Here is a 22,162-nt window from a genome sequence, read left to right as displayed (position 1 = left end):
TAAAAAAAAATTGAGATTCAAACTCACTATGGCCCAAAATATTCGATAGAAGGCAAACGTTATTTACAAAATCCCAAACAAATCATTTTGTGTTTTTAACCATGTTAATGAGTTTAGCATAGAGATATCTTTACAATAGTTTGTCTAAAATAAACATAAATAAATTTTTTTTTTTTTTAAGTAAAAATATATTGATGAACATTTATCAAAAATGTTTTACCCATTTTTAATGGAAAAAAGGATCTTTTCTCTTAAGAGTAAACAATATGTAGTTGTTCGGTCAGTTAAAAAAAGATGCTAAAATGTTTTATTTGTTTTGAATAATAAGTTTAAAAAAACTTCAAGAACTTCTGACATTGTTATCAATGTTAGAAGTTCTTGGCTAGACATTAGAAGGTGCTTTTATATCTGTTTAAATTAGTTTAACTGTTAGATAAACTGTTTAACATATACACAACTTTGCTTTATGTATATGGAAAAGAAAAAAACAATCTTGTCTTTGCTTTTATTTTCTTCCTTTGATTATTGGAAAATGGGGGGGGGCTAGACATAAAAATATTATGTCGGATGTTGGAAACATAAAAAAAATTCATGGTTAAAAATGAAATTGGAAGTGAAAAATCGTTGCCCACATAAAGAAATCAAAAAGAACAAAAGAAAACGTTTCAAACTGAAAAGTTTAAAACAGCAACGTATATAAAAGAGAAAGATTTGCATTCTCTCGTTGTTGAACAGACTTTTGTGTGACGAGACAGATATATATTTACAAATAAATGCACATGGCTCTTTATTATAGAATAGAGGATGAACATAGAAGAGAAAACATAAAAAATTATTTTACTAAAAGAATACCTACTAAATACCACGCAAAAACATGTCTAGAATCCTTATTCTAATTTTAATTAAAATCTATTACATTATTTCCATTTTAGTGAATTTAAAGTTTAAGTTTAAGGGGTCTTAAGAAGAAACTGAAATTCATGGAAAATTTGTGTCTAATTCAATTCAAATATTTGACTTTTTAAATGAAATGTTCTACTCATATTCTGTTCTCTAAAAATCCTTAAAAGTACTCCAAAGACATAATTTTTTTTTTTAATAAATGTTAATTGATGTTCTGTTGTTAAAATTTCACAAAAAATCAAAGGTATTTGAATTTTCGCATAAACTTGCAATGTTTAAGAAAACTGTTTGGCACAACAACTTAACAAACATAACACAAAGCAGTGAAACTTTGTTCAATCCTGTTTCACCTGTCGAATTGTCAAACACCAAAAATCAAACTGACTTATAAACAAAATCTTCTGAAGTTTTCAAGTTAAAATTATCTTTCTTTTACAATTAAAAAAAGTGTCAAAAATGGGCATATGTTTAATTTTTTTCCATTTTTATATATATATATATATATGCAATATGTTCAGTTTATAATGTAGATTTAATATAAAATTTCCTACAAAAGTTTTTTAATTTATTATTATTTTTATTACTAAAAATGTTTCACTTTTTACTCTTTTTTTTTACATTCACGGATTACAAAGCTTGTTATTGATTTTTATTATTGATTTAAAAAAATTATTTGTTTATCATTAATTATTCATTACTATGAATTTTTTTTATTGATTTATTATAACTTGTCAGATTTTTTCATTTTTAATTATTTATTTTTTCAAGCTGCACAAAAAAAATATTTTGTTTTTTTCTGTCATTTATTTATTTTTTATTTACTTCAATATGGATTGATTGTTTTTTTTTTTTTTATAATTGGTCAGTACTAGTAGAGTGACAATTTTGGGAATACCAGGTGGTGTATGCCTGCTTATCCTGGCATTGTTTCTATTTGTCTTGGAATTCTCCTTGCACTGGAATCAAGATATAGCATTTCAGGAAAAGTGTGGTTAGAATTGTGAAACTCTTGCTTCATAATAGACTTCCTGTGCAGGCTCCCTTATGAAGGTTATACAGAGATCTAATCAAGGTCATTCTGCTGCCCTATCTAGCAATATATCAGCAATTCTTATTTAAAGGAAGTGCAAACCCGTTGGGTTCGAATTGCCAGACAAGAACAGCATTAGAACACATAGGACACATTTTAAAGATTTTTTATAAAAATGTAAAAAATATTGTCTCATTGTTTGTGAAGTCACTGGAAAAATGCTTGCATCATTTTATTGCTTCAGCATGTTTGTGACTCTTGATGCAATTCTCTACCTGTATTAGAGTTGGATACGTGCTAAAATAGATTATTCACCTGGAGCACTCCTTACTTTAAAAGAGTTCAAAATCGATTTTGAAATCTAAATCTTCTTTATAATTCCTTTTTACAAAAGAGACTTGCTAGTTTCTCTACTCTATTGTTATTTGCATGGAATGTGCTGGAATGTGCTCGGCTTTGTTTCTTACTTGTAAGACATTCATAACAAAAACTTGTCTCATTACCATAGTGAAAAACGTTTTCATTTATCTTTCCATTTGCCTAGTGTCAGACAATTTCCATGGAGAGTGCTTCTTTGTAAGAGCTTCCTATTTGTGTAACACGTTACCATGGAACTGCTTCCCTGCTAATTACAACTTGATCCTCTTCAAATCCAATGTCAATAAATTCTTGTTATGAACTGTCTTATAAGCAATTAAATGCAGTTCAGCTCAATGTTAATACTCCTAATTTTTTTTTTCTCATGTTTTGGCTGGAAATCATTCTTATCTAATTACCACTTATCCTTGAGTTGCTTTTGACCTTGATAAGTGGTGACCTTAATAAACAAAACAAAGAATAACGGATATTTCATAGAAATTGAAGTATAGTGGGGGGGGGGTTCACCTCAAATACACAAACGGAATGTTCAAGAAAAATTATCGCTACAGTCCTCTGTCTCTACTCTTGTTGCCTTCTCTCCTGCCTGATCAGGAATAATCTGCCTGCACCGAGAAATGAACATCGTTTTATAGTTTCCATCTTCACGCACACACGAGATTACGCGAGAACGGATGAAATAAAAATGCTGGCCGCCATGTTTGTTCTTCCTTTTCTTGGCCTGAACTCACTCGCTGAGCACCCACGGTAAGACTTGTCTTTCTTGCTTCTAACCACATGCCTCCCTGATCTCATAGTCTCTCATCCACTGTGGCGGTCGCCTCTCTCTACTTGGCATCTGAGGTGTCTCGTCCTCCTCCTGTGGCTGCACACTCCCCTCCACTGCTTCGCCCTCCACTGGTCTGACGTCGAGAATGTGCCTCGGGACTCCTTCCACCACAATGTTGTTATTAGTGTTCCTCCCAGTCATGCGACCTCTACTCAATTGTGTGGTGCAGCGCGCCCCCGGTGGCTTCACCCATACCTCGTCCCAGAGTTTAATTGTCCCTGTGACCTCTACTTCTCGGCTTGCCGGCTCCACCCTGGGATGTCTCCAGGAATATCCAAACGTTGACAGTTGCGGGACCGTCTCTGGTACTTCTCCCAGTTTAGGCGACATGTTATACCAGAAGACGGCTTGCTCCTCTTTCCGCAACTGCCTTTATGGTGCGGTCGTTTCTCTCCACGATCCCGTTGCCACTGGGTCTGTAAGCAGCTCTGAAAAATTGTTGGATCTTCCATTTCTTCAGTACTTCTGTCACTGCTACTGACTTGAATGCAGTCCCGTTGTCGGTTAACAACTCTTCCACGGGGCCTCGCTCCAAAAACACCTCATCAAGGATTGCCGCTATTTCATTGCCTGTTCCTCCACGTAGCTTCTTCCATAGGGCAAATCGCCCAGGCCCACAGTCAATCATGGTCAGGTAAAGTCCACCCCTGTAATGGGTGACATCGCATGCCAGTCTCTCCCTCCAATTGGCCAGCTTCATGCGTGCTTGGAGCAGGATCAATCGACTGACATCTGTCGCATGTCCTGACCACTTGCCTCACTTGTTCCTTGGTGATCCTCGGGTCGACTTTTTTCACTAAGTACCATGTCCTCTCTACCTCCATATGGTGCAAATTGTGCAGTTTTCGCATGCCAACATCATCTTGATCCGATGCAGCAACAACATCTTTCTTTGGCAACAGCCAACTCTTCTTCACTCTCGTGAGAGCATCTGCTCGGTTCTTTTCAGAAGCCACAATGTCTACGCGAAGCTTCAAACAAAACTCTTGCATCAGCTCAGCCAGCACCCCAAGCCTGCGCTTCACTAACATCTCCGCAGTCCCTTTCGTTTTTATCCTTTTTTCGCTTGAAATGAGAGACTTTAGCCAAGCAAACACCGTGGCAGAGTCTGTTTTGATGCAGATGTCACATAGTCCCCATTTCAAGGCCAGATTGACTCCTTTTATTGTCGTGTCTAATTCCACCACATTGATGTGGCTGACGTCATTCTTTTTCCTCAACTAGGCTGCATCTTTTGCAACTACTCCTTCAATTTCCAAAACGACCCCTGTTGCAATGCTGCTCGTGTCGCACCACACGACTCCATCCAATGTTCGCGGTACGTTCCAGGTTCCCCGGACTGGGTCTTGCCGTTCTGCTTCTTTCAGGAGCTCTTCCATCATGACGACCATTCTTTCTCCCACCTTATCATTCCATCCTCGACCTTCGGCGTGTCTCTTTATGTAGCTGCATGCTGATCTAAGCCAGCTAGCAACGGGGTAATGTCCGATCAACTTTCCGCATATGGAAAAAAGTTCACGTCTGTTGAGCTCCTGCTTCAGTTGTGGGATCTCGTTTCCCCTGCGAAACTCTAGGCCGGCTGATGCACCTCGTTTCAGTTTTAGACCCAAAGCAGCCCCTCCGTCTAATTTTTCCGGCTCTTTGGCGACCAACCCGAACCTTTTCAAATGAGCCACTGGGTACCGAATTTAACCCGAACCCTACTCGCGTAAGGCAGTAGGTTTTGCCTTTGTACTTGACTAACTGATATTTCCAGAGCTTCTTGGCAACATGGAGTTGCAAATAGGCAGATTTTTGATCTACCAACGTAGATGCGCCATTCATCTGCCTCCATTCCCTAATGGTTTCACTGCACACATCTACGGTGTCGCCTCCCGTATGGCACTTAACATGGCCGTTCAGCTCTCGGAAATCCAGGACCGGTCTTACTTTCCCTTTAGTTGTTTGCAGAACGGCCATCAACAGCAAAATGACCGACTCCACGTCATCCGTCCAAGTCATCAGTATCCCCTCCTCAATCCATCGGTCGAGTTCTTGCTCAAACTCCTTCCTCGCCCCTCCTCTAAGCGAATTTGTGTAGCACGCCACCCTGTTTGTCAGCGATTGTGCTTGATGTTTCCATGCCCACTCCACCGTCCACCGCTCTCCATCGAATTCGGCTCGGAAGTCCTGATCTTTGATCGACAATTTTCTTTCCTCCCCGGTCTTGTTGATCCCTCCGGGAGCTTGCTCCGTCACAGCGCACTCAGCTCGTCCGAACCTCACGTTGTCACATGTGATGGTAACACCTCCAAGGCGGCATATAACATCCATTCCAATGATGGCTTGGACGCCAGGCACCAGGCGATCAGTGACAATTGCATGGACCCTCATCTGACGTTCAGCAATATCAATAGTGACGGTCTTCCTCCCTCGACACTTCACTCGCGACCCATCGAATGCTACTACTTCACCCTTCCCTTTCCATCTTCCGACCAGGGTAGTGTGCACCATGGGAGTGGTGCAGCCAGTGTCAATCAGGGCCATAACTTCCCGTCCTTCCACCACAATCTTCTGTTTGGGCATCTGCTGCGGGTGCGCCACTATTCTCGAATCGGGAGCGGCCGCTGACGCGTCGGCCTCCCCTCGCCAGTTTCCCGAACTTGTGTATTTTACTGCTAAATGGCCTCTCCAATTGCATTTGTAACACACTGTCCATTGCAAGAACTTCCTGCAGTCTCTTCTCGTGTGTGGTCCCCCGCATTCAAAGCATGCGATCCCCGGGTTTGGCAGATTCCTGCCCACATCCTGCTGTACCGTTGCTGTCGTTCCTCCAGGCTCCGTGGGCTGGGTTCTCACCAAGATTTTTGCAGTTTTAAGCAGCTCACTCACATCCAGCGTCTCCACTCCCGGGACCTGCTGCAACCTTTTCGATATCTCTTCCGGGAACCCAGTAACGAAAGTCATCTTTACTACGTGACTCGTGGCGTGTCCCCTGATGCCCGACAACTCAACCAATCTCCTTATCTCATTCGCGTAGACATCAACAGATTCACCAGTCCACCTCTTCCCTTTCAACTTATTAAAGGCCTCGAAAGGCCCCTCTGCAAAAGCTTCGATCAGTTGACCTTTGATGGCGTCCGCGTCACCCTGTTCCCGCTCGCTGAGCTCCAAATAGAGGGCCAGTGCGTCCCCTTCTAGAAACAGTGGTATTACTGTGGCCACATTATCCAGCCTCTGAATCCTTGCTACAAGGTCCACTTTTTTAAGCCACGCCACCACATCACCGTCGCCATTAAAAGGCTTAATCATGTTGCTTAAGCCTGCGTTGGCCATCGCTGAAATAGCTTGAAATATAATGGGGGTGGGGGTTCACCTCAAATACACAAACGGAATGTTCAAGAAAAATTATCGCTACAGTCCTCTGTCTCTACTCTCGTTGCCTTCTCTCCTGCCTGATCGGGAATAATCTGCCAGCACCGAGAAATGAACATCGTTTTATAGTTTCCATCTTCACGCACATACGAGATTATGCGAGAACAGACGAAATAAAAATGCTGGCCACCATGTTTGTTCTTCCTTTTCTTGGCCTGAACTCACTCGCTGAGCACCCACAGTAAGACTTGTCTTTCTTGCTTCTAACCACAGAAATTTTCTAAAAAAATGTTCTGTATGAGGCCTCATTCACATTGCTTTATTTGAATTAAAATCGTTTCTGATGTCAAAATCAAATGTTATGAAATCACAGGATATGATGATGATGATGCTGACGACAACCATGAAACTTAGTTACCTCTGACATTGGCATGACCTTAATTATAATTAAACTATTAACAGTCGTCATTTTTATAACTTTCCATAAAAACTGTTAATGTTGTTTAAATCATGTGTTTTTATCAGTGAATTAAAGAATGAAGTTACTGAAATATCTTAGCTCAATGAAATATCAAATATTACTTCCTGCAAAATGCTAATTTTCAAGATGAATTCTTATGAAACTAACAGATTTTTAAAAAAATAAAACAAATGTATTTCCTAGTCCAAAGAATTAATCAAAAACTCTGAATTCTTATTTAACGAGTACACATATATTCATAAAATCCATGTTTATTTACAAGTTTAATGATTGTTGTCACTTTTGATATACAAATATAAAAGATGCACTTTTATCAAAAACATGAAATCTTTGTTCTAATGATTTCATCTTAACGAAATACATTTCTTGTAAAATGATTGAGTAACTGTATTCACAAATTAGATAACTTTTCATGTCTGGCAAACAAGCATGTTACATGGCTAAGATTTTTGGAGGCAGTCCCCTAAATCAGACACAACCTCTCATGTGAATTAAGTTGCATAAAAAACAAATGAAAAATGAAAAATTATGAAGTGACAATGCTATAATCGCTCTTTAATAAAAAAAAAAAAATTACAAAAAATATCCGACTAATTTGCTGGACCTAAAATAGGCTGAATAGTTCAATTGTAAAATGCTGAAATATATTGATGTATAACTATGCTTGGCAGACAAATATATGTTAGAAACTAAGAAAATTCCATTCTAAATATAACTAAGTTTGTGTTTGTGCTGTTTTCCACTTTACATATGCTGTGACACACTAAAAGCACGTGAAATCTGCACATGCACCATAATTTCAAATGTCTTCACTGCCAGCAAAAATAATGTACTTGACTTATTTGCATACTCCAGAGAACTTCACCACATGTTTGAAAACAAAATTCCTATTTATAAGTGCTAGGCTAGTCTTTCAATTGTCAGAAGCAGGTTGTCAGTCTTGATCCTAATCTGATTAACCAATCTCTTTAGTGGTCATCCTCGTAATCTTTTTTTTTATTGCATTTTCACTCCAAACAAGGGACGGTGCCTGTTTGATGTAGTACTATCTGGGACCTAATTACAGGGATACTATGAAGGGATAATATGTAGGGAGTTGAGCAGCAAAATGGCATAGTTTTAAAAACAAAGCCAAACAAATCGCAAGTATAGGACAATCTGAGGCACAGATTCTTTAATGTTAAATGTAACGTGCATCCAGGAGATAAGCGCCCGCGTGTTTGCGTGTTGTGTGAGTACGTGGGAGAGACGGATGAGGGGAAAAAGACTTACCTCGAGACCAGCTCAGCGTTACCGACCAAAAATAGAAAAGAAGGACCAAGATGGCGACCGCCGTCTTTTGTAAAGTATGATGTCTCGCAAAGTCACACGAATTCTCGGAATATGCAAATTTAGCCGGCCTAGAACGACGATAAAAGCGGGTGAGGGAAAAGACGTGAGGGAGTTACGATTGAGTTGGCTGGGGAATCGTGTGGCTGTTGCTTCTTGTGCCGTGTTGAGGATATCTTGCCGTGTTAAAGAGAGAGTCGGGCGCCATCTTGAATTTTTCCTTACATTTTCTTTCTTACAAGCTATTCCGGCCATTTAGCCTCTAGGACTATGACCGAGTCGAAATTTGACTTAAAGCTCATACCCGAGTTTGACGGGTCCACGTCCATCGTCGACTGGGTTGAAAGGGTCGAGCTGACGTGCGACCTTTGTGAGGTGAAAAGGGTACACACTGTAATTCCCCTGAGATTGGCTGGGGGTGCCTTGAGTGTATATCAGCCACTCAGTGCTGCCGAAAAGGGAGATGTCACCGCAATTAAAGCTGCGCTGTACAAGGCATTTGCCATGGATCCTTGTACGGCCTATGAAAAATTTGCTTCCCAAAAACTTCTACCGGAGGAAAGCGTGGACGTTTTCTTCGCTGAGTTAAAGAAACTCGCAGTTCTGTTCGGTGGAGGGGTGTCGGAGCGGACGCTCGCGTACGCGTTTGTGGCGGGCCTTCCCACTCGGGTGAAGCAGCTACTGAGAGCCTCAACCAGTGTTTCAACAACGACCATGGAACACTTGATGGAACGTGCTCGAGCCATCATCAAAGATGAGGAGGACCTGGGGGAACCAGTTGTGATGGCGACACAGACAGGCCAGATTGGCGCTCGGGAGATTCCGAATCAGAACCCTGCAAGCAATGGGAAATGTTTTCGCTGCGGCCGACGCGGACATTTTGCAAGGAATTGCACCAACAGGGGGCGTGTGCGCTGTTTTAAGTGTGGCGGTTTGGGGCATCTAGCCCAAAACTGTGCAGGAAACGTATCAGGGGAGAGGACGTCAGCGCCGCCCTGCTCCCCGAGCAAAATTTGAACAAGGCGCAACCAGTAATAACCGTCTACGTAAACAGGATACCCTGCTCAGCACTTCTCGACTCAGGCTGTTCGCATACTATAGTGAGCACCAGGCTGTGTCCAAGTTGGACTAAGAGGAAGATCAAAGTCACCACGATAGGAGGCGAGACCCAGACATGCTGTGGAGCTGGAACTGTCAAGATCTACACGGACACCGGTGCAGCCACTAAGATCAATGTGCTCGTGACCCAAGGAAATCTCCTGGGGTTTGACCTGTTGCTCGGATACGATGTCATCAAGGCGCTGGGGGGAGTCGCAATTCATCGGGATGGAAAGGTGCGATTCTTAGAGGCCCCAGTGTGTGCAGCGCTCCATATCGATCGGCCGGATTTTACAGTGGACTACGACTCGCGCAAGAGGGCCTGGATTGCATCTTGGAAGTGGACCGAGGGAATGGCACCGACTAAACTCAAGAATGGGGTTGCAGAGTACCCTATACCCAGTGAGGCCCGAGCAGAATACGAAAGGGAACTAAAGGCGTGGATCCAAGACGGCTGGTTAATCCCCTACCCTGAGGACAAGCTTGGGCCTCCGAAGGGTCTAATACCCTTGATGGCAGTAGTCCAGCATAATAAGTCGAAAGTACGGCCCGTGCTGGACTATAGGGAGCTTAACAAGCATATTGAAGCCTACACTGCCGATGCTGACGTATGCGCCAGTAAGTTGAGGGAATGGCGTCAGAAAGGCACTAATGTCTCAATATTGGATTTACGAAAAGCCTATTTACAGGTGCGAGTTGATGAGACGTTGTGGCCGTTCCAGACAGTTTGGTTCCAGGGGCAGAGGTACTGCCTTACACGCCTTGGCTTCGGCCTAAATGTGGCACCACAGATCATGAAGACTATTGTCAACACAGTATTGTCCCAAGAAAAGCCCATGAGGGACTCAACGTCAGCTTACATTGATGACGTATACGTCAATGAAGATGTACAGTCTGCGTCGTGTGTCAAAGAAAAGTTGGCTCAGTTTGGTCTGGAATGCAAGAATCCCGAACGTTTAAGGGAAGGAGCACGTGTATTGGGATTGGATGTTTATGAAGAGGATGGCACCCTACAATGGAGGCGTGGCAGTGAAATTCCAAGCATCCCCAACCTCGTTACAAGGCGGACCGTTTTTTCTTGGTGTGGAAAACTTGTTGGTCACTTACCGGTCTGTGGCTGGCTCCGCGCAGCTGTTGGTGTGATTAAACGCAGAGCAAATTTAACAACCACGGGTTGGGATGACATATCCGATGATGTCCTACTAACTCTGATGATTAAAGAGACACTGGAGAGAGTGAACAAGAAGGACCCTGCCTGTGGGCGGTGGTGTGTTAACGGAGACAACGTAGGTGTGTGGGTTGATGCCAGTTCTTTGGCGTTGGGAGTATCGTTGGAGCAAGGAGGAAACGTGTTCGAGGATGCGTGTTGGCTGCGGCCCGTAACAGATTCTCAGCATATCAACCTGGCAGAGCTGGACGCTGTTGTAAAGGGGGTAAATCTGGCCCTGCAGTGGCAGTCTAAGAAGTTGACCTTGTACACAGATTCTCTCTGTGTCTACCACTGGGTGTCTGATACACTTTCAGGACGGACACGAATCCGTACCAAGGCAGCAAGCGAAATGTTAATACGGAGAAGGCTAGACACGCTAAAAAACCTGGTATCTGAGTATGGGCTATCACTGAGCGTCACTCTGGTGCCATCACATTGTAATCGTGCTGACCAACTGACCCGTGTACCTCACAAATGGTATGAAGCCGCGAAGATGGGAATGGAGATTACTGCTCGATCTTGTGCAGTTGCAATCGACCCATGTCAAATACAAAAAATTCATGCACAGAGCGGACATCCGGGTATCAAGAGGACCCTTTATTTTGTGAGGCGTGCATACCCAGCAGTGACCAAGATGGATGTCAGACAGATCGTCAGAAATTGTGAGGCTTGCCAGTCTATTGATCCTGCACCAGAGCGATGGCAGAAGGGTCGCTTGGAAGTTGAGAGTGTGTGGCAGCGGCTGGCCATGGATATTACCCATTACAGTGGCAAGCCCTTTCTAACTCTCATTGATTGCGGGCCTACGAGATTTGCGGTGTGGCGGCAGATGACCAGACAGGATTCAGCAAATGTTGTTCGCCACCTATCATCCATTTTTTTTGAGCGAGGTGCGCCGGAAGAGCTCCTGACTGACAATGATGCAGCGTTTTGTAGCCAGCAAGTCCGGCAGTTGTTAGATGAGTGGGGCGTCCGTCTACGGTTGCGATGTGCGCATGTGCCATCAGGAAATGGCATTGCTGAAAGAAGCCATCGCAGCATCAAGAGAATTGCTGCCAGGAAGCGATGTACTATTGCGGAAGCAACATATTGGTACAACATTACGCCAAAGGACGGGATGTCCCCTTCAACCGCACCTGCGAATGCTATTTACACGTACCGAGTCGGAGTGAAGGGAATCAACACTACGCAGCCAACCGACAAGGGAACATATAACAGATATGAAGTGGGAGATCCAGTGTGGGTGCGGCCTCCAGGAAATCGGTGCACCGACAAGTTTAAGCGAGGACACATATCTGGAGTGATTAGCCAGCAGTCTGTTTTGGTCGATGGAACCCCACGACATGTGCGAGATCTTCGCCCAGCTACCGAGGTGCGTCATACAACTACAGAAGAAAGCAGTGAAGCGTCTAGCGATGAGCTGCCGATGCACGGATTCAGTGAGCCCCTTCCAGAGACTGATAGCGATACTTCATCTGATGAGGCGGAACCAGATCCAGAGCCCGAATCTGAAACAGTGAATGTACCTCTTCGCAGAAGCACACGCACTAAAAGGCCACCCCCCCCCAGTGCTCTCTATGTGATCATCAGATCAGGGGGGGAGTGTAACGTGCATCCAGGAGATAAGCGCCCGCGTGTTTGCGTGTTGTGTGGGTACGTGGGAGAGACGGATGAGGGGAAAAAGACTTACCTCGAGACCAGCTCAGCGTTACCGACCAAAAATAGAAAAGAAGGACCAAGATGGCGACCGCCGTCTTTTGTAAAGTATGATGTCTCGCAAAGTCACACGAATTCTCGGAATATGCAAATTTAGCCGGCCTAGAACGACGATAAAAGCGGGTGAGGGAAAAGACGTGAGGGAGTTACGATTGAGTTGGCTGGGGAATCGTGTGGCTGTTGCTTCTTGTGCCGTGTTGAGGATATCTTGCCGTGTTAAAGAGAGAGTCGGGCGCCATCTTGAATTTTTCCTTACATTTTCTTTCTTAACCCAACATGTTTGTGACCTTTCTGGTTTGGCTGCAACTGCATAATTCATATTATTTCAAAATATATATGTTAAAGATGTTTGCTCTTGTGCTAGGGCATCATTTGTGTGTGTGAATTTCTGTTGTATTGTTCTTGGGTCATTTATCATTCAATTCATTTATTTCCTTTCCTGCATGAAAGATATGGAATCAAAATTCTTGTTTGTGCTCTTAAAAAAACATCACAGCATACAGTATAAATTATTGCGACAATAACAAAAGAATTGAATTTCTATTGTGTGCATAGCAGGAGACTTTGATGGTATAGCTACATTGAAAGAAAAGTTGATCTAGAACAGTTGAAGTAACAGGATCAGTTCACAGGAAAAGGTCAAAGAAAACATAAAAAGTGATAAAGGGAGAGAAAAAGAGACAAAGACTTAACTAAAGATAGGCTACTTTGGAAGTTACTTTTTTAAAGCCGTTCAACACATGCCAGCATATAAAGACTGGTGTTAAATTGATGCTGCTAAAGCAACACACAAAATTAACGAGCAAGTGTATGTCTAGCATTTTACTAGCAAACAATTAAATAAAATAAATAAGATAGCATCTTTGATTTTCCCTATGCTGTGATCATGTTGTTGGTACGGGTTTAGGTTCTTCCAAGTCCCAAAACTACCGACCAGCTTTAATAATTACTAAACGTACAACAAGTATAAACGACAAGAATTTATTAACAAACATGAAAACATGACAACACTGCAATTCAGAACATTAAGGTAAAAAGATTACTCACTTCAATAGTGGGGTTTACGGGAGGAGTGAGGACTGTATTCTAGAGTTGTACTCTGCCTGTCCAACATTGTCTTTTAGGAGAAGAACTTTTTGCGTCCGTGCCTCATGTGTACAGACTCTCCTTTTCTTTTCTCAAGGGTCCTCACTCCTTACCCTACACCGGTAATCTGGTGCTCTTATTTATTCCCCTACAGTACTCACCCCCAAAATACGGAGTACCTGAAATAAATGGGCAACATTTTTAATTTTATTTAAACTGTCACAAAATTTTTTAAATGTGCTGGCAATCTGACATGTCTACCTGACCGTGTCTTTTTCTTTTCTACTTTCTGAAGCGTCATATCTACCGGCATGGCGTTTGGGGGTGATACTTTCAGATATGTCTCTTCCAGTGCTGCGGGTTTTAACCTATCTACCGAAATGTTTTGTTCCTCATTCTTGATAAGCACCTTGAAAAACTTATTTTGTCTCTCCACAACCTTAAAGGGGCCACGACATGGCGGTTGCAAGGAATGCCTCCTTTCCGTATCACGGATAAAGACGTGCGTGCAAGTCTCTAAACCCTTAGGTACATATGGGACCATGTTCCTATTCAAGCCTGAGGGAGAATATGCCATCTTGGCCATTTTTGTTGTTAGCCGGTCGACAAACGCTGTCATGTCCATAACTTTTTTTGGTGCTTCAAAAAAATATTGTGCTGGCAACCGCAATGTGGTTCCATATAGAGCCTCCGCTGCTGAGCACTCCATATCTCTTTTCACCGTTGTCCGCAGTCCCAACAATATTAGTGGCAGATGTTCTAACCACCTTGTATTATCCGTAAGCTGTGCCCGTAAGGAGGCTTTCAGACTGCGATGTAGTCGCTCGACCATGCCGTTTGCCTGGGGGTGATAAGCCGTGGTGTGTATACTCTTGGTGCCCAAAAGTTTTGCAAGTTTATGAAAAAGGTCTGACTCAAACTGTCGACCTCTGTCTGATGTAACATTTTGTGGTACACCGAATCTGGCCACCCAACCAGCAAGGAATGTCCTGGCAGTTGTGTATGCCGTCATGTCTGGCATCGGTAGAGCTTCAAACCATCGTGACAATCTGTCGATACATGTCAGCAGATAGCACTGACCTTCACATGTCGGAAATGCTCCGGTGATGTCGATATGAATGTGCTGAAATCTCTCATCTGGAACTGGAAACGTGCCTAGAGGAGCCCGCGTGTGACAACCGACCTTGGCTTTTTGACACTCCACACACGTTTTCGCCCACGCTCTTGTATCAGCTTTTATTCGCGGCCAGACATATCGGTCTGTTAGTAGCCTTACAGAGGCATTGGCCCCTGGATGCGATAGACCGTGTACTGCCTTAAATATGTCTTTGCGTAGCGATGCTGGAACGTATGGTCGCAGTTTGTTTGTGCTTGTGTCACACACAACTTTTGTGTGGCTGGTAGGGTTGGTAATTGTCACTAGGTTCAATGAAGTTGGATTATTCTGCAGGAGATTTTGTAAATGTTCATCCTTCTGTTGTTCTTTAGACAAAGTGTCGACGTCAATTGCCGGCTGCAACAGGAAGGAATTAATTCCCCGCGATAAGGTGTCTGCTGGGATGTTGTCTGCTCCCTTGATGTGCCGGATATCCGATGTCAATTGAAGGATATAATCCATCTGGCTAATCTCTCTGGGAGAATATTTGTCCGAGGAAGACTGTAAAGTGCCTAACAGGGGTTTGTGGTCCGTGAGGATATGGAACTGCTGACCTTCCAAGAGCTGCCGGAAATGGCGTATCGCGGAGAATGCAGCTAACAGCTCTCTGGAAAATGTACTATAGCGTTTCTCAGTCTCTGTTAATTTTTTTGAGAAAAAGGAAATGGGTTTCCAGTCCGCATCACATTTTTGTTGTAGGACCGCTCCAATTCCAATTGCGGATGCATCCACTGCTAGGCACAGCTCCTGGTTGGGTTGGATGTGAGACAATTTTGCAGTCTCCTGCAACATAGCCTTGATCTTGTTGAATGCTTCTACCGCGTGCTCTGAAAATACAATGTCGCACTTCCTCACATTTGTCAACAAACTTGTCAATGGTAAAAGTACTTGTGCACAGTGAGGTAAGAACCTTCGATAAAAGTTTATCAGCCCAAAGAATTGACGCAGCTGCCTCATTGTGGCAGGGATAGGGAAATTTTGAATGGACTTGACCATCTCTGGTGATGGGGATATTCCCCCCTCTGAAATATGGTGTCCTAAAAAAATTACTTCGGATTGACCAAAAGCACATTTTAATGGGTTTAGGACTATCCCATATTGCTTCAAACGTTCGAAGACCTGTCGCACATGACCGATGTGTTCCTTTCTAGTTTGGCTAGCAATAAGTACATCGTCAATATATGCACAGACGAATGGCAAATCTGACAACACCTGGTCTATGAACCGTTGGAATGTTTGTGCTGCATTCCGCAACCCAAAAGGAACTCGCATGAACTCGAACATCCCGAATGGGGTGATGATAGCCGTTTTAGGAATGTGTTCGGGCTCCACCGGTATTTGGTGATATGCTCGAATTAAATCCAATTTTGTAAAAAAACGGTTATTTTGAGCCACTGCTGTCACGTCCTGGACATGTGGTACTGGGTATCTATCTGGTTTAGTGACTGCATTCAGTGCTCTGTAGTCCCCACATGCCCGCCATGTGTTAACACCTTTGTTGACAAGATGAAGAGGTGAAGCCCATTCGCTCTTTGAAGGGCGAACTATGCCTAACTTCATCATTTGCTGAAATTCAGCCTTGGCCGCTGGTACCTTTTCTGGTGCTAAGCGCCTAGCTTTGCTATGAACGGGCGGACACTTTGTTTCGATATAGTGTGTGGTGGAGTGTGGCAAAACGTCCCTATAGAAAGAAGGCACTGAAATTGAAGGGTATTCCTTCAAGAGACTCAGAAAATCGTTATCCTGGTTTGCATGTGCCACTGCTGGACACAATGGAGTACCAGTCCTAACTACCCCACACGCTGTGAGATGCGTTTCTGGATCTTTCAGACACTGGCCTGTTATATCCACCACCAAACCGAACGCCTGTAAAAAATCGGTACCTAAAATAGCACTGTCTACATCCGCCACTATAAAAATGTGGGTAAATGTTCTATGCAGGCCTAAATTAAGGTCCATACACTTCTCCCCATATGTGTGTATTAACGAGCCATTCACAGCTCGTAGTGTGAATTTACAGGGAGGGGATTTCTTGTTGGCTACAGTCGCAGGAATGAGAGACACCTGTGCCCCGCTGTCCACCAAAAAGGACGTACCTGAGTTTTTGTCCACCACATACAATAGGCGGCCTGAACGAGATGCACCGACAGTTGATGCCGCATTCTTCTGTCGGTTTAAGCTTTTCCCGAACTCTTGTAACTACACGGTGGGATACAGGAATTTGCCTTCTCCCCAAATCTCTTGTGCTTCCAGCAAATGGTCCTATTCTGCTTCCGTTCTCTGCAGTGGCTGCGCGCACCCCCCCGCCTTTGCTTATTCTCGAGGGTAAGTCTCGCGATGTCCTCCGCCATTTTGTTCATGCAAGGTTCCAATCTGGTCTGTCCCTCCATTAGTTTGGAGAGTAGCTCGTCTTTCTCCGATGTCTGAACGCCAGCCACCGTTGACGACCGTGTCGACATTATATCGGCAATATGGTCGGCTATCTCAGCCACTCGTTCCACTGGCATAGATTCATCTTGTGCAGCTATTACCACCTTATACTCGGTTGGTATGCGCTTTAGGAAGATGTATTTGACAATATTATTGTCCATTGTCCCTTCAGTCAACTTCTGCAGGCGCTTTAGAAACTGTGACGGCGTGCTATCCCCCATCGTTTCCTGTTCTAATAATTGTGAGATTCGCCTGTGTGCTGAAACTGACACAGCAGTTGTCACTCTTTCTCGTAGGGTGTCATATGGTTTCTCCATGGGAGGAGATATAATTAGGTCTCTCACCTCGACGATAACATCCTGAGGTAATATAGTCGCCACATGGCAAAACTTTTCAGTCTGTCCTAATATCGTTTTCTGCCGAAAATATAAATCTAGCTGTGCGAAAAACAAAGCAGGGTCATTCCGTACATCCGTTGGAATCAGACTGAATGTGGGCGACGCCATTTCACATTTATTTATGATTTTTATTATTATTATTATTATTTATTTTTATCTTATTTATTTATTTATAGCGACAGTTAGCTAGATGACACCGTATAGTAGTAATAGTAGAGACAGAGCAAGAGGAAGACGAAATGTGACGTAGTGTTCACATCAGCCAATCACGAGACTGGCGCCGCGTGCAAATTGAAGAAGACACGGTCGGCCATATTTGTTGTGCGAGAAAAATGTGAATATCCCGATGAAAGGGTAACGATACTTGTATAAAATAAATCTCGGCACAAAAACGTAACTAGTCATTATTTTTTATTTTTAACTTACGTACGTAAATGTTTTGTTTATTTATTTTTAACTACTCTGACGCCGGGATTCATGTTATGGATTATTTTTATTTAAAAATAAACTTTAATTTTACGCATTTTCCTTTTGTTATTAAAACATGAAAAAACGTTGCTTTGCGTATTCTATGTTGCTAGTTGGGGTCACCACTGTTGGTATGGGTTTAGGTTCTTCCAAGTCCCAAAACTACCGACCAGCTTTAATAATTACTAAACGTACAACAAGTATAAACGACAAGAATTTATTAACAAACATGAAAACATGACAACACTGCAATTCAGAACATTAAGGTAAAAACATTACTCACTTCAATAGTGGGTTTACGGGAGGAGTGAGCACTGTATTCTAGAGTTGTACTCTGCCTGTCCAACATTGTCTTTTAGGAGAAGAACTTTTTGCGTCCGTGCCTCATGTGTACGGACTCTCCTCTTCTTTTCTCAAGGGTCCTCACTCCTTACCCTACACCGGTAATCCGGTGCTCTTATTTATTCCCCTACAATGTGATCTATAAAGGGCCGATAGATCTTATCTCAATCTCTTTCACTATAGGTAGATAAATCCTGTTTCAAGTTGTTTTTTTGACAAGAGAGATAATTTGCGATTACAAATGAGTTCTCTCCCTTAAACATAAAATTATTTTAGATGAATTTATCATCATTCAGGAAGAGATATAAATGGATTGTGTTATCATCTACCATGGTATCTTTGAAAACCACTTTTGTTTTTGTTTACCACCACTATTTCTTCACTATGACAATGCATTTGCTCAAACTACCCTAAACGCCCATCAGTTTCTGAGTGCAAGAATTTTTTTCCTGCAGATTGAGTTATTCATGACATCATTTGTTGGATAATTTTTCTTTTAGATTACTTAGTTATGGTTACTATGAGAGCTACTCATATCTCAAACATGATAACATTTTGCAAGTTTCTTGATAGGTCTTTACTTATCAATAAAATTCAAAATAAACCCTCCTGGGTTCGGTATGCAACTCCAAACTGAGGTTTATAATGTAGAGTCAATGTAGGAATCTTAGATTGTCCATTCTCCATGATGTAGTCTATGTGGATCGTAGGTTTCTCCATATGCATACCAACTAGGAATTGTTGCATGTTCTATGAGTGCTAAGTGTTTGATGTAGGTTACATATTCAGTAAAGGTTACCCCTTTGTTAGAAGGCTTCCCACCCATCCAGAGGTTACATATCCAGTAAAGGTTACCCCTTTGTTAGAAGGCTGCCCACCCATCCAGAGGTTACATATCGAGTAAAGGTTACCCCTTTGTTAGAAGGCTGCCCACCCATCCAGAGGTTTCTTATTCAGAATGAGGTAGCTAGTTTTTAAGGCCTGCATAATTCTTGTTCTATCACAGATTTTGGATATGGGTGGCCATTTTATTGATTGATTATACATTTCTTGTAATTTCTATTTATATAAAAACAGGTAATTTATATATTTCTCTCCTAAACTTATCAATTGATCATTATGAATTTTAGAACATAGCTGCTAGGTGTAAGGTGCCGTAATGTGGGCTATATTTTTTATAGTTTAATTTTGTTGTACGGAAGGAAAGAAATGTGGAAGCTGTTTATAAAAAATCATAAAATCATAAACCGATTTTTGGTTTTTTCCCTGTAAACTGAACCTGTTACCTCAACTGTTCTACATTTAATAATCTAAGAATTCACATCCATTCTTTCAACATAATTTCATAAATAGTAATTGTCCAAACAGCTCATTCTGGGAGCCCAAGGCCAAATTAAGTGGATTTCCCCCTTTATAAGACTGAGCTCTCCAATCCTATCGTCTTGGGCAGATCCCCTCACCATAACCCGATATAGTGCCTTACAGGACAATAGTCAAGTGTCAGAGAGGCTTTCTTTCACCCGTAGCAAGAACTTCAAGGCACGTTGACATTCGCGATAAAAGGAGCACTCGCCTTGGGGCAACCTGTGTGCCTCCCCTTCATCCTAGTGTACACTTTTCAAAGATAGGAAGGTTTTCTTAGTGTCTTCCTTCTAGAATCCACCGTTTCCCTCACAAGGTGTATACATTCAGTCTAGGTAGGTAAGACGAAGCGTCTGTCGTCGGATGTCATTACTTGGCATCCTTCAGATGAATGTAGGTAACAGCCAGGGGTTGCTTTCCTTGCCACAAGAACTCAAAAAGAGCCTGCACAAAATCAAGCCATATGGTCTCCGGGAGTGGAAGTACTGGTAGTCGGTAAAGAATGAACGGATAACTGTGTGAATTGTCCTTCCCTTAAACGTAAGATTTCTAAAAGACCACAGACGTGTTGTGGTCTTAACTGCTTTCAACGCTTCTGACCAATTTTTCTCCAACTAAAGATCTGGATCAAACCAGACACCAAGTATCTTGCATGGTCCATCTATTTAATCAAAGGGCCCCTGAAGAAGTACTTCCTTTCAGGTACCAATGCACAAGCCAACTGACTTGTTGCAGTTGATTATGGCTCCTGTCACCTGTTCATATCATCTTATTTCCATATCAACGACTCTTTTTAACCTTGCTCTAACTACAAATCCCTGGTCTTCCTTGTTATCCAAGGAGTCCAGTTCAGCCTTAACTACAGTAAAGTTACCACCTCTAGCACCCGATTTAATCAAGCTTCTAGTGTTGCTCTCATTGCCCTAGTATTAGGGTTGAGTTGTCTACTATAATCGACAACAAAGGGCCTAATCTTTTTCTTAAGAGAGCGCCACCACTTATTATCAATTATGGCCCCGTCAGTTTCTGCTGTATGGTTTGTAGAAGCTGTTCCCGAAAGTCCACTAACTCGAATAACGAGGTGTCGAACTTCCAGTATCCAGCCATTCTAGATTTAGAATTATCCCAGTTTACATGCACCTGATCTGAGTAAACTATATGAAAACTTGGAAAATCTAAAAACTCTCCTTAATCGATGTAACTCAAGAGTTGCAACGAATCGAAGCCATGTCTATTTGTCTATATTATGTCAGAGGGTTTTTCATTCCAGAATTTATCGACATGATCAAACTTTTTGCTAAAATCCCCAAATGGTTTTATCTCCCTGACTGTGTTAGGACCCCTAGAAGAATTTACTCCATGATCTAAATCAGGATCAAGGACCGCATTCCAGTCTCCCGCCAGAATAATCCATTCATAAAGGGCTTGATCTGCCAAAAAAAGTAACCTGCTCACTTAGGATGTTAGGCCCATAAACCTCAATAACTCGAAAATACACATCTTTTATGGTACTATCCAAAATGCACAGCTTTCCCTCTGGATCTGCAAATACCTGGTTGTATGACGCATTCAAAAAGCGCTTTACTAGCTAGGAAACTCTCCTTGAGTGAATATCAAAATATGTTGAATAGAGCTGAAAGTCTCTCAACAGCGTACCCTGATAATCACTTGGAATAAAGTGTGCATTCTGTATATAACATATTTCTATGCCAAGGCGTTGAAGGTCACATACAACTCAAAGTTTACGTGAGGTGTTCCTCAACTCCAGGCCACTCAAGCTAGCTAATCTCAGTGGTAACTTAAAGTTGAGTGAAACAAACATGAACAAACTCTGAACGTATATACCATACACTGGACAAAACAGGTGAGGGTAGAGCAGTAGCCCTAGATATATCTAAGGCTTTTGACAGGGTATGGCATGATAGTCTTCTCAGGAAAATAAGATCTTACAGTATCACTGGACGAATACTTAACATAATTAAATCTTTCTTAAATAAGAGAAGAATCCAGGCTGTCCTCGATAGTCTTACATCTAAACAATATGGTATAAATGTGGGAATACTTTAGGGATTTATCCTTGGACCTTTATTATTTCTAATATTCATAAATGACCTTCCCGAAAAAATTGTTCCTGAGATGCGCATATTTGCAGATGATACCACGCTCTATAACAGGCACAAGGGGAAAACAAATGAACATATACCTAAAGAAATGGCAAAAACACTAGAGGAAGACCTCCACTCTGTAGTGGAATGGGAACAAAAATGGATGGTCACATTCAATGCTGCTAAGACTAAGCTTGTTTCCTTCAATAATTACAAGAAACCTTCTCAACCACCAATAGCTATGACTAAAGATACATTACCTGAAAGGACTTCTTTTAAACTCCTCGGCCTAACGTTCACAGGGAACATGAGTTGGAACAGATACAGTGAGAGTATTGCCAAGGCTGCTTTGAAGAAGGCGGGCTCTCCCTACCAAGCTAGAAAGCTACTTATGCCTGAAAGTATCCTGTATCTCTACAAGGTCACAATCGCCCATATATGGAGTGCTGTTGTCACATCTGGACTGGTACATCTGCTACTAGTCTCT

General features: G+C 42.3%; 1 protein-coding gene across 7 annotated transcripts in view; it reads left to right on the top strand.

Moving 5' to 3' along the window:
* The window catches only part of LOC145265434 (toll-like receptor 2), a 370,324-nt gene that overhangs the window by 52,843 nt on the left and 295,319 nt on the right, over nucleotides 1-22,162 (top strand). The gene's annotated exons all lie outside the window — the stretch shown is intronic.

The sequence above is a fragment of the Euprymna scolopes genome, chromosome 40 (assembly GCF_053919585.1).
Source record: "Euprymna scolopes isolate OS-2025 chromosome 40, ASM5391958v1, whole genome shotgun sequence".
In the NCBI taxonomy this organism is placed as follows: Eukaryota; Metazoa; Mollusca; class Cephalopoda; order Sepiida; family Sepiolidae; genus Euprymna; species Euprymna scolopes.
Note: the sequence above shows the minus strand (reverse complement) of the source record. Positions and strands in the feature narration are given on the sequence as shown.